We start from the raw sequence: 9384 nt of genomic DNA, 5'->3' as shown, positions 1-9384 counted from the left end.
GTACAAGAATATTATATTTCTATATAATGATAAAAACAAGATAAAATGCAATTTGCACTTAGCACCAAAAAATAAAACATATAAGAATAAACTTAACAAAACAAATGCAAAATCTTTACACAACAAAATGTAAAACATTAGTGAGAGAATTTAGAGGATCAAAATAAATAGGAAGATTTATCAAGACCAGGTGTATTAGTCTATTCTCATGATGCTGGTAAAGACATACCTAAGAAGGGGAAATTTACAAAAGAAAGAGGTTTAATGGACTTACAGTTTCACGTGGCTGGGGAAGCCTCATGATCTTGCCTTACGATCATGGTGGAAGTCAAGGAGGAGCAAGTCACATCTTACATGGATGGCAGCAGGCAAAGAGAGCTTGTGCAGGGAAACTCCCATTTTTAAAATCATCAGATCTCATTAGACAAATTTACTATCATGAGAACATCATGGGAAAGTCCCACCCCCATGATTAAATTACCCCCAACCAGGTTCCTCCCACAACATATAGGAATTGTGGGAGTTACAATTCAAGATGAAGTATGGGTGGGAACACAGCCAAACCATATCATTCTGCCCCAGCCCCTCCCAAATCTCATGCCCTTACATTTCAAACCCAATCATGCCTTCCTAACAGTCCTCCAAAGTCTTAACTCATTTCAACATTAACTCAAAAGTCCATAGTCCAAAGTCTCACTTGAGACAAGGCAAGTCCTTTCCACCTATGAGCCTGTAAAATCAAAAGGAAGTTAGTTACTTCCTACATACAATGGAGGTATAGGAATTGGGTAAATATAGCCATTCCAAATGGGAGACATTGGCCAAAACAAAGGGGCTATAGGCCCCATGCAGGTTCAAAATCCAGTGGGGCAGTCAAATCTTAAAGCTCCAAGATGATCTCCTTTGACTCCATATACAAATGGCCAACAATCATATGAAAAAAATCCTCAACATCACTAATTATCAGGGAAATGCAAATGAAAACCATAATGAGATAGCACCTTACTCCCGCCAAGAATGGCCACAATCAAAAAATCAAAAAATAATAGATGTTGGCGTTGTTGGCGTGGATGTGCTGAAAAAAGGAACACTTTTACACTGCTGGTGGAAATGTAAACTAGTACAACCACCATGGAAAACAATGTGGAGATTCCTTAAATAACTAAAAGTAGAACTACCATTTGATCCAGCAATCCCACTACTGAGTATCTACTCAGAGGAAAAGAAGTCATTATACGAAAAAGATACTTGCACACTCATGTTTATAGCAGCACAATTTGCAATTGCAAAATGTGGAACCAGCCCAAATGCCCATCAATCAATGAGTGGATAAAGAAACTGTTTTTTATATATATATCACACACACACAATGGAATACTACTCAGCCATAAAAAGGAATGAATTAATGGCATTCACAGCAACCTGTATGTAATTGGAGACTATTATTCTAAGTGATGTAACTCAGGAACAGAAAACCAAACATCATATGATCTCACTCATAAGTGGGAGCTAAGCTCTGAGGATGCAAAAGCATTAAGAATGATAAAATAGACTCTGGGGACTCAGGGGAAAGGGTGGGAAGGGGGTGAGGGATAAAAGACTACAAACTGGGTTCAGTGGCTACTGCTTGGGTGGTAGTACTCCAAAATCTCACAAATCACCACCAAAGAACTTACTCATTAACCAGTTACCACCTGTGCCCCAAAAGCCTATGAAAATAAATTTTAAAAACAATTGGGGTAAACAGAAAAGAGCATATTTAACAGCCATCTACTGGGCTAAAAAACCACAGATTGAGGTGTCATAGAAGTTGCACACCCGTAATACCACTGCCCTTTCCGGGGATCCCCCATGCTTGAGCCACTGTGTTACTGGAAAGCAGTCCCGATACAGACCCCAAGAGAAGGTTCTTGAACCTTCCACAAGAAAGAATTCAGGGTGAGTCCATAGAGCAAAGTGAAAGATAGTTAATAAAGAAAATAAGAGAATAAAAGAATGGGTACTTCATAGGCAGAGCAGTGGCATGAGCTGCTCAACTAAATATATTTCTAGTTATTTCTTGATTATATGCTAAACAAGGGGTGGATTATTCATGAGTTTTCTGGGAAAGGAGCAGAGATTTTCCAGAACTGAGAGCTCCTTCTCTCTTTAGACTATATAGGGTAACTTCTAGACATTGCCATGGCATTTGTAAACCGTCATAGTGCTGGTGAGAGTGTCTTTTAGCATAATGCATTATTATTAGCGTATAATGAGCAGTGAGGACAACCAGAGATCACCTGCATCACCATCTTGGTTTTGGTGGGTTTTGACCGGTTGCTATGCCACATCCTGTTTTATCAGCAAAGTCTTTCTGACCTGTACCTTGTGCTGACTTCCCATCTCATCCTGTGACTAAGAATGTCTAGTCTCCTATGAATGCAGCCCAGTAGGTCTCAGCCTTATTTTGCCCAGCCTCTATTCAAGATGGAGTCACTCTGGTTTGAAAACTTCTGACAACTGCATCACCAGATCACACACAGACAACCCCACAGTCCCCTCTGACTTCGGCAAGCACAGAGAACTGGTGGGTCCCAGGTAGTAATGGATTGCCTGGTGATTACCCCTTGGTGCTGACTGCCCCTAAGGGAATACAGAAAGCACAGCTTGCCAAAGCCCCCTTTAGGACAAAGGTAACATGAGTGTAAGCTCCAGTAGCTGAAGGAAACACTACCAAGGCCCAGGAATGGACTTAGAGAGAGAGTCACGTCTTGTCTTCCACCACTCCTCACCAGAACACTGCTTCAGATGCACTAAAATAAAAATAGGCAAATACAGTGAGTAGGAGCCTATCTATCTGCTGGCCCTCACTGTTAAGTGCTACCAACTGGAAGGCAGCCTGAATTACACCACAAAACAAAATTACATTGCTACAACAAGCAACGTCTGAGAAAGTCACTGCATGAACCTAGCTGCAAACATGGAACCTATACAGAGCCTTGGCACCCTAAAAGCACCTAGAAATGAAGCCAATTGATCAGACATCATATATACCACTGTTGTATCCCTAAGGGGAAAAAGATTAAAAAATAATGAAAATCCATCCAAATGATAGCAAATTAAAAATGAGAGAAGAATCAGCTCTCTCAGATGAGAAAAAACTAGTGCAAGAACTCTGGACATAAAAAAGCCACAGCATTTTATCACCTCCAAAGAACCCTACTAGCTCCCGAGCAATGGATCCTAAAAAAAGAAATGTCAGAAATGACAGACATAGAATTCAGAATATGGATGGCCAAAAAACTCAACCAGATTCAAGAGAAAAATTAAATCCAACAAAAGGAACCTAGAAAAATGATCCAAGTTTTGAAAGATGACATACCCTTATTAAGAAAGAACTAAGCAGAATTTCTGGAATTGAAAAATTTATGACAGAAATTTCAAATTACCATTGGAAGCCTTAACAACAGACCAGACCATGCAGAAAAAAGAATTGCTCAGTTCAGAGACCATTCCTTCAAATCAACCCAGTCAGACAAAAATAAAGAAAAAAGATTTTAAAAAATCAACAAAGCCTTTAAGAAATACGGAATTACGTAAAATTATCAATCTTGTGATTCACTGGCATTCATAAGAGAGAAGAGAATGTAAGCAACTTGGAAAATATATTTAAGGATATAGTCTGAAATTTCCCCAAGCTTGCTAGAGAATTCAATAATACAGATACAAAAAATTCAGAGAATTCCTGTGAGATATTACACAAGATGACAATCCTGAAAGCATATAGTCATCAGATTTTCCAAAGTGAACATGAAAGAAACAATCTTGAAGGCAGCTAGAGAAAAGAGCCATATCACCTATAAAGGGATGTCCATCAGTCTAACAGCAGACTTCACAACAGAAATTGTACAAGCCACAAGAGACTGGGGGCCTGTTTGTAGCAATCTTAACGAAAATAAAGTCCAACTAAAAATTTCATATTCCAGCAAGCTAAGCTTCATAAATGAAGCAGAAATAAAATATTTTCCAGGTAAGCAATCACTAACGGAATCTGTTACTACCAGACCGGCCATATAGGAGATGCTTAAGGGAGTTCTAAACACAGAAATGAAGGAACAGTATCTGCTACCATCAAAACATATATAAAAGTACAATGCCCACAGATGCAACAAAGCAACCACACAATGGAGATTACAAAGCAACAGCTAACAACACCATAACCTCACATAAAAATATTAACCTTCAATGTAAACATTCAAAACACTCCACTTAAAAGACACAGACTAGCAAACTGTATTTAAAAAACAACATCCAGGTCAGGCGCGGTGGTTCATGCCTATCATTCCAGCACTTTGGGAGGCCGAGTCGGGCGGATCATGAGGTCAGGAGTTGGCGACCAGCCTGGCCAATGTAGTGAAACCCCGTCTCTACTAAAAATGCAAAAAAATTAGCCGAGTGTGATGGCGGGCGCCTGTAGTCCCAGCTATTTGGGAGGCTGAGGCAGGAGAATTGCTTGAACGCAGAGGGGGAGGCGGAGGTTGCAGTGAGCCGAGATCACGCACCACTGCACTCCAGCCTGGGCGACACAGCAAGACTCTGTCTCAAAACAAAAACAAAAACAAAAACAAAAAACAAGATCCAACCTTCTACCGTCTTAGCAAGACCCATCTCACATGGAATGACACTCATAGGCTCAAAGTAAAGGGATGGAGAAAATAGCACACAAATGAAAAACAAAAAAAGAGCAGGATCCCTTTTCTTTTATTTTTCCTTTTTTTTTTCTTTTTTTTTTTCTTTTTTTTGAGACTGAGTCTCACTCTTTTGCCCAGGCTGGAGTGCAGTGACGCCATCTCAGCTCACTGCAACCTCCGCCTCCCGGGTTCAAGCAATTCTCCTGCTTCAGCTCCCGAGTAGCTGAGACTACAGGCGCGCACCACCATACCCGGCTAATTTTTTGTATTTTTAGTAGGGACAGGATTTTATCATGCTAGCCTAGGCTAGTCTCAAACTCCTGACCTTGTGATCTGCCCACCTCGGTCTCCCAAAGTGCTGGGATTACAGGCCTGAGCCACCGCGCCCAGTCAGGATCCCTATTCTTACATCAGATAAAACAAACTTTAAACCAGCAACAGTATAAAAGGACAAAAAAAGAAAATACATAATGATGGAGGATTTAATGCAACAAAAAAATTTAAATATACACAACCAGCATTGGAGCACTCAGATGTATGAAGCAATTACTACTAAATCCAAAAAAAGACTTAGATAGCCTTTTCTGAAGTCCCTCCACACAGTAATCGGTGGAGGGACTTGAACACCCTATTGCAGCATTAGACAGATCATGGAGGCAGAAAACTAATGAAGAAATTCTGGACTTAAAGTCAATATTTGATATCTACAAAATACTCCACCCAACACCAACAGAATATACATTCTTCTCACCTAGACATGGAATATATTATAAAATAGACCACATGCTCAGTCATAAAGCAAAACTCAAGAAATTTTAAAAAAAAGATATCATATCAAGTATCCTCTTGCACCACAGTAGAATAGGAATAGAAATCAAAACCAAGAAGAACTCTCAGAACCATGCAAATACTTTCCAAGTATGGAAGGTAAACAACTTGCTTCTGAATGACTTTTGGGTAAACAATGAAATAAAGGTAGAAATTTAAAAATTCTTCAAAACAGGACGGGCGCGGTGGCTCACGCCTGTAATCGCAGCACTTTGGGAGGCCGAGGAGGGCGGATCACCAGGTCAGGAGATCGAGACCATCCCGGCTAACACGTGAAACCCCGTCTCTACTAAAAATACAAAAAATGAGCTGGGCGTGGTGGCGGCACCTGTGGTCCCAGCTCCTCGGGAGGCTGAGGCAGGAGAATGGCGGGAACCCGGGAGGCGGAGCTTGCAGTGAGCCAAGATGGCGCCGCTCACTCCAGCCTGGGCCACAGAGCTAGACTCTGTCTCAAAAAAAAAAAAAAAAAAAAAAAAAAAAAAAAAAAAAATTCTTCAAAACAAATGAACATAGTGACACAAAGTACCAAAACCTCTGGAATGCAGAAAAAGCAGTGTTGAGAGGAAAATGTAGAGTGCTAAACACCTACATCAAGATGATAGAAAGATCTCAACAACCTAACATCACACTTAAAAGAACTTGAAAATCAAAAACAAAGTAAGCCCAAACCTAGCATACAAAAATAATTAAAATCAGAGCAAAACTAAATGAAATTGAGACCTAAAAAAAAATTAAATAAAACCCAACTAAACAAAAGGTTGATTCTTTTTTTATTGTTGTTGTTTTTGTTTTAGGAAGGATATTGCTCTGTCACCCATGCTGGAGTACAGTGGTGTGATCACAGCTCACAGCAACCTCTGCCTCTCAAGCTCAAGCAATCCTCCCACTTCAGCCTCCCAAGTAGCTGGGACCGTAGGCCTGAGCCACCATGCCGGGCTAATTTTTTCTACTTTTGATGGAGACGGGGTTTCACCATGTTGCCCAGGCTGGTCTCGAAATCCTGAGCTCAAGCCATCGTCTGCCTCAGTCTCACAGTGCTGGGATTACAGGCGTGTCCCTTGAAAGGATAAAAATAGTCAATAGATGGCTAGCTAGATTAATAAAGAAAAAAAGATCCAAAAAAACACAATCAGAAATGACAAAGATGGCTTTACAACCTTTACAACAGATTCCACAGAAATACAAATGATCCTCAGAGGCTACTATGAACATTTCTAAGATAATGCTTCCCTTATATAACTCAAGTCGTGGCTATTTTCTTTCTCGCTATTGGGGTTTTGCCTTCCTTTTTACTCATTGCTCCTTTCAGATTATTAGCCCACTCTCCTCCATAAAAACACTCAGTTTTGAGTTTCATGTCATCTATTCATATCACCCATTATCTATTTACTGTTATTATTATTCCTCTTTTTTTTTTTTTTTTTCTTTGAAAGACAAGCCAGAGGGCCAGGTGTGGTGGCTCACACCTGTAATCCCAGCACTTTGTCTTTTTTCATGCAGGTAGTCCCAGCACTTTTGTCTTTTTTCTTTGAAAGACAAGCCAGAGGGCCAGGTGCGGTGGCTCACGCCTGTAATCCCAGCACTTTGAGAGGCCAAGGCAGGTGGATCACCTGAGGTCAGGAGTTTGAGCCCAGCCTGGCCACCATGGCAAAACCCTGTCTCTACAAAAATACAAAAATTAGCTGGGCATTATGGCTAGTGCCTGTAATCCCAGCTACTCTGGAGGCTGAGGCAGGAGAATTGCTTGAACCCAGGAGGTGGAGGTTGCAGTGAGCCGAGATCGTGCCACTGCACTCCAGCCCAGATGACAGGCCTGGACTCCAGCCTGGGCAACAGACTGGAGTCAAAAAAGCCTGTGTCAAAAAAAAAGAAAGAAAGAAAGAAAGAAAAAAGAAAAGAAAGACAAGCCAGAGAAGGGTAGTAGGGCCAGGAGAAAGAACGCATGAAGGAACAGATGTAGCTTGCTTATCTCTCCAGTTTAGGAGTGAAGAGCAACTGAAAGGAAGAATATAACTGTCCGTTATTATTCCTGCTTCATTTTCAGTCCAGAGCTTTATCTTGACTCTTGACTCTTGACAAAGCTTTATCTTTGACTTGACTTTGACAAATCCTAAATTTGCTTCTTGCTGTTCTTAAGATAGAGACTAAAACTCTTAGCCTACGTATGTTCTCAGTTTTGTATTAAGCTTCATATAATGCTGACCTCATAAAAATGGGTTGAGAAGTGTTTCCTCATTTTCTGTTTTCTGGAATAGATTATCTAGAACTGGCGTCATTTCTTTAAATGTTTAGTAAAATTTACAGTGAAACTGTATGAGTTTGGAGACTTCTATTTTAGGTGGTTTTTAAACTGCAAATTCAAACTTTTAAGTTGTTACAGGACTGTTCAGATGATCTCTTTCATCTTGGATGCATATTGGTAGTTTGCAATTTTAAAGGATTTTATGCATTTCATCCAAGTTGTTGAACTTATGTTTGCAGAGTTCTTTGCAGTATTCCATTCTCGTCCTTTTAATGTTTGCGGGATCTGTAGTGATATCTCCTCTTCCATTCTTGATTTTGATAATTTGCCCTCTTTTTTTCTTTGTCTTATTAGAGGTCTATCAATCTTACTGGACACTGTTAAAATTAGCTTTGGGTTTGATTTATTTTCTCTATTATTTTTGTTTTCAATCTCATTGATTTCTGTTCTTATTTGTTTGCTTCTCTTTACTTTGTATTTATTTTGCTCTTGTTTTGCTAGTGTCTTGAAGTGGAAACTTGGATTATTGATTTCAGATTTCTTTTTTTTTTCTGATGTAAGTGTCTAGTGTTTGGTTGTTATTTTTTTTTTTTTTTTTTTTTTTTTTGAGACTCAGTCTCACTCTGTCACCCAGGCTGGAGTGCAGTGGCACAATCCTAGCTCACCGCAACCTGTATCTCCCAGGTTCAAGCAATTCTCCTGCCTCAGCCTCCCAAGTAGCTGGGATTACAGGCACCTACTATCATGCCCAGCTAATTTTTGTATTTTTAGTAGAGATGGGGTTTCACCATGTTGGCCAAGCTGGTCTCAAACTTCTGACCTCCAGTGATCCACCCACGTCGGCCTCCCAAAGTGCTGGGGATTACGGTTGTGAGCCACCGTTCCTGGCCCTAAGTGTCTAGAGTTTTATATATCCCTTTTAAACATTCGTTTTTACATTTTTATTTTTATTTTAAGTTCTGGGGTACATGTGCAGGATGTGCAGGTTTGTTACATAGGTAAACATGTGCCATGGTGGTTTGTTGCACCTATCAACCCATTACCTAGGTATTAAGCCCAGCATGCATTAGCTATTTTTCTTAATGCTCTCCTTCCTTACCCTCCGCCTCCTAACAGGCCTCAGTGTGTGTCATTCCCCTCCCTGTGTCCGTGTGTTCTTATTGTTCAGTTCCCACTTATAGGTGACAGCATATGGTGTTTGGTTTTCTGTTACTGCATTAGTTTGCTGAGGGTAATTGCTTTCAATTCCATCCATGTCCCTGCAAAGGACATGATCTCATTCCTTTTTATGGCTGCGTAGTATTCTATGGTGTATATGTGCCACATTTTCTTTACCCAGTCTATCACTGATAGGCATTTAGGTTGATTCCATGTCTTTGCTATTGTGTATAGTGCTGTTATGAACATACACATGTATCTTCGTAATAGAATTATTTATATTCCTTTGGGTATATACCCAGTAATGAGACTGCTGGGTCAAATGGTATTTCTGTTTCTAGATTTTTGAGGAATTGCCACACCGTCTTCCACAATGGTTGAACTAATTTACATTCCCACGAATAGTGTAAAAGCATTCCTATTTCTCTGCAACCTCACCAGCATCTGTTATTTCTTGACTTTTTAACACTTGCCATTCTGACTGAC

This window comes from Piliocolobus tephrosceles, chromosome 5 (assembly GCF_002776525.5).
Source record: "Piliocolobus tephrosceles isolate RC106 chromosome 5, ASM277652v3, whole genome shotgun sequence".
Taxonomy (NCBI): domain Eukaryota; kingdom Metazoa; phylum Chordata; class Mammalia; order Primates; family Cercopithecidae; genus Piliocolobus; species Piliocolobus tephrosceles.
Note: the sequence above shows the minus strand (reverse complement) of the source record.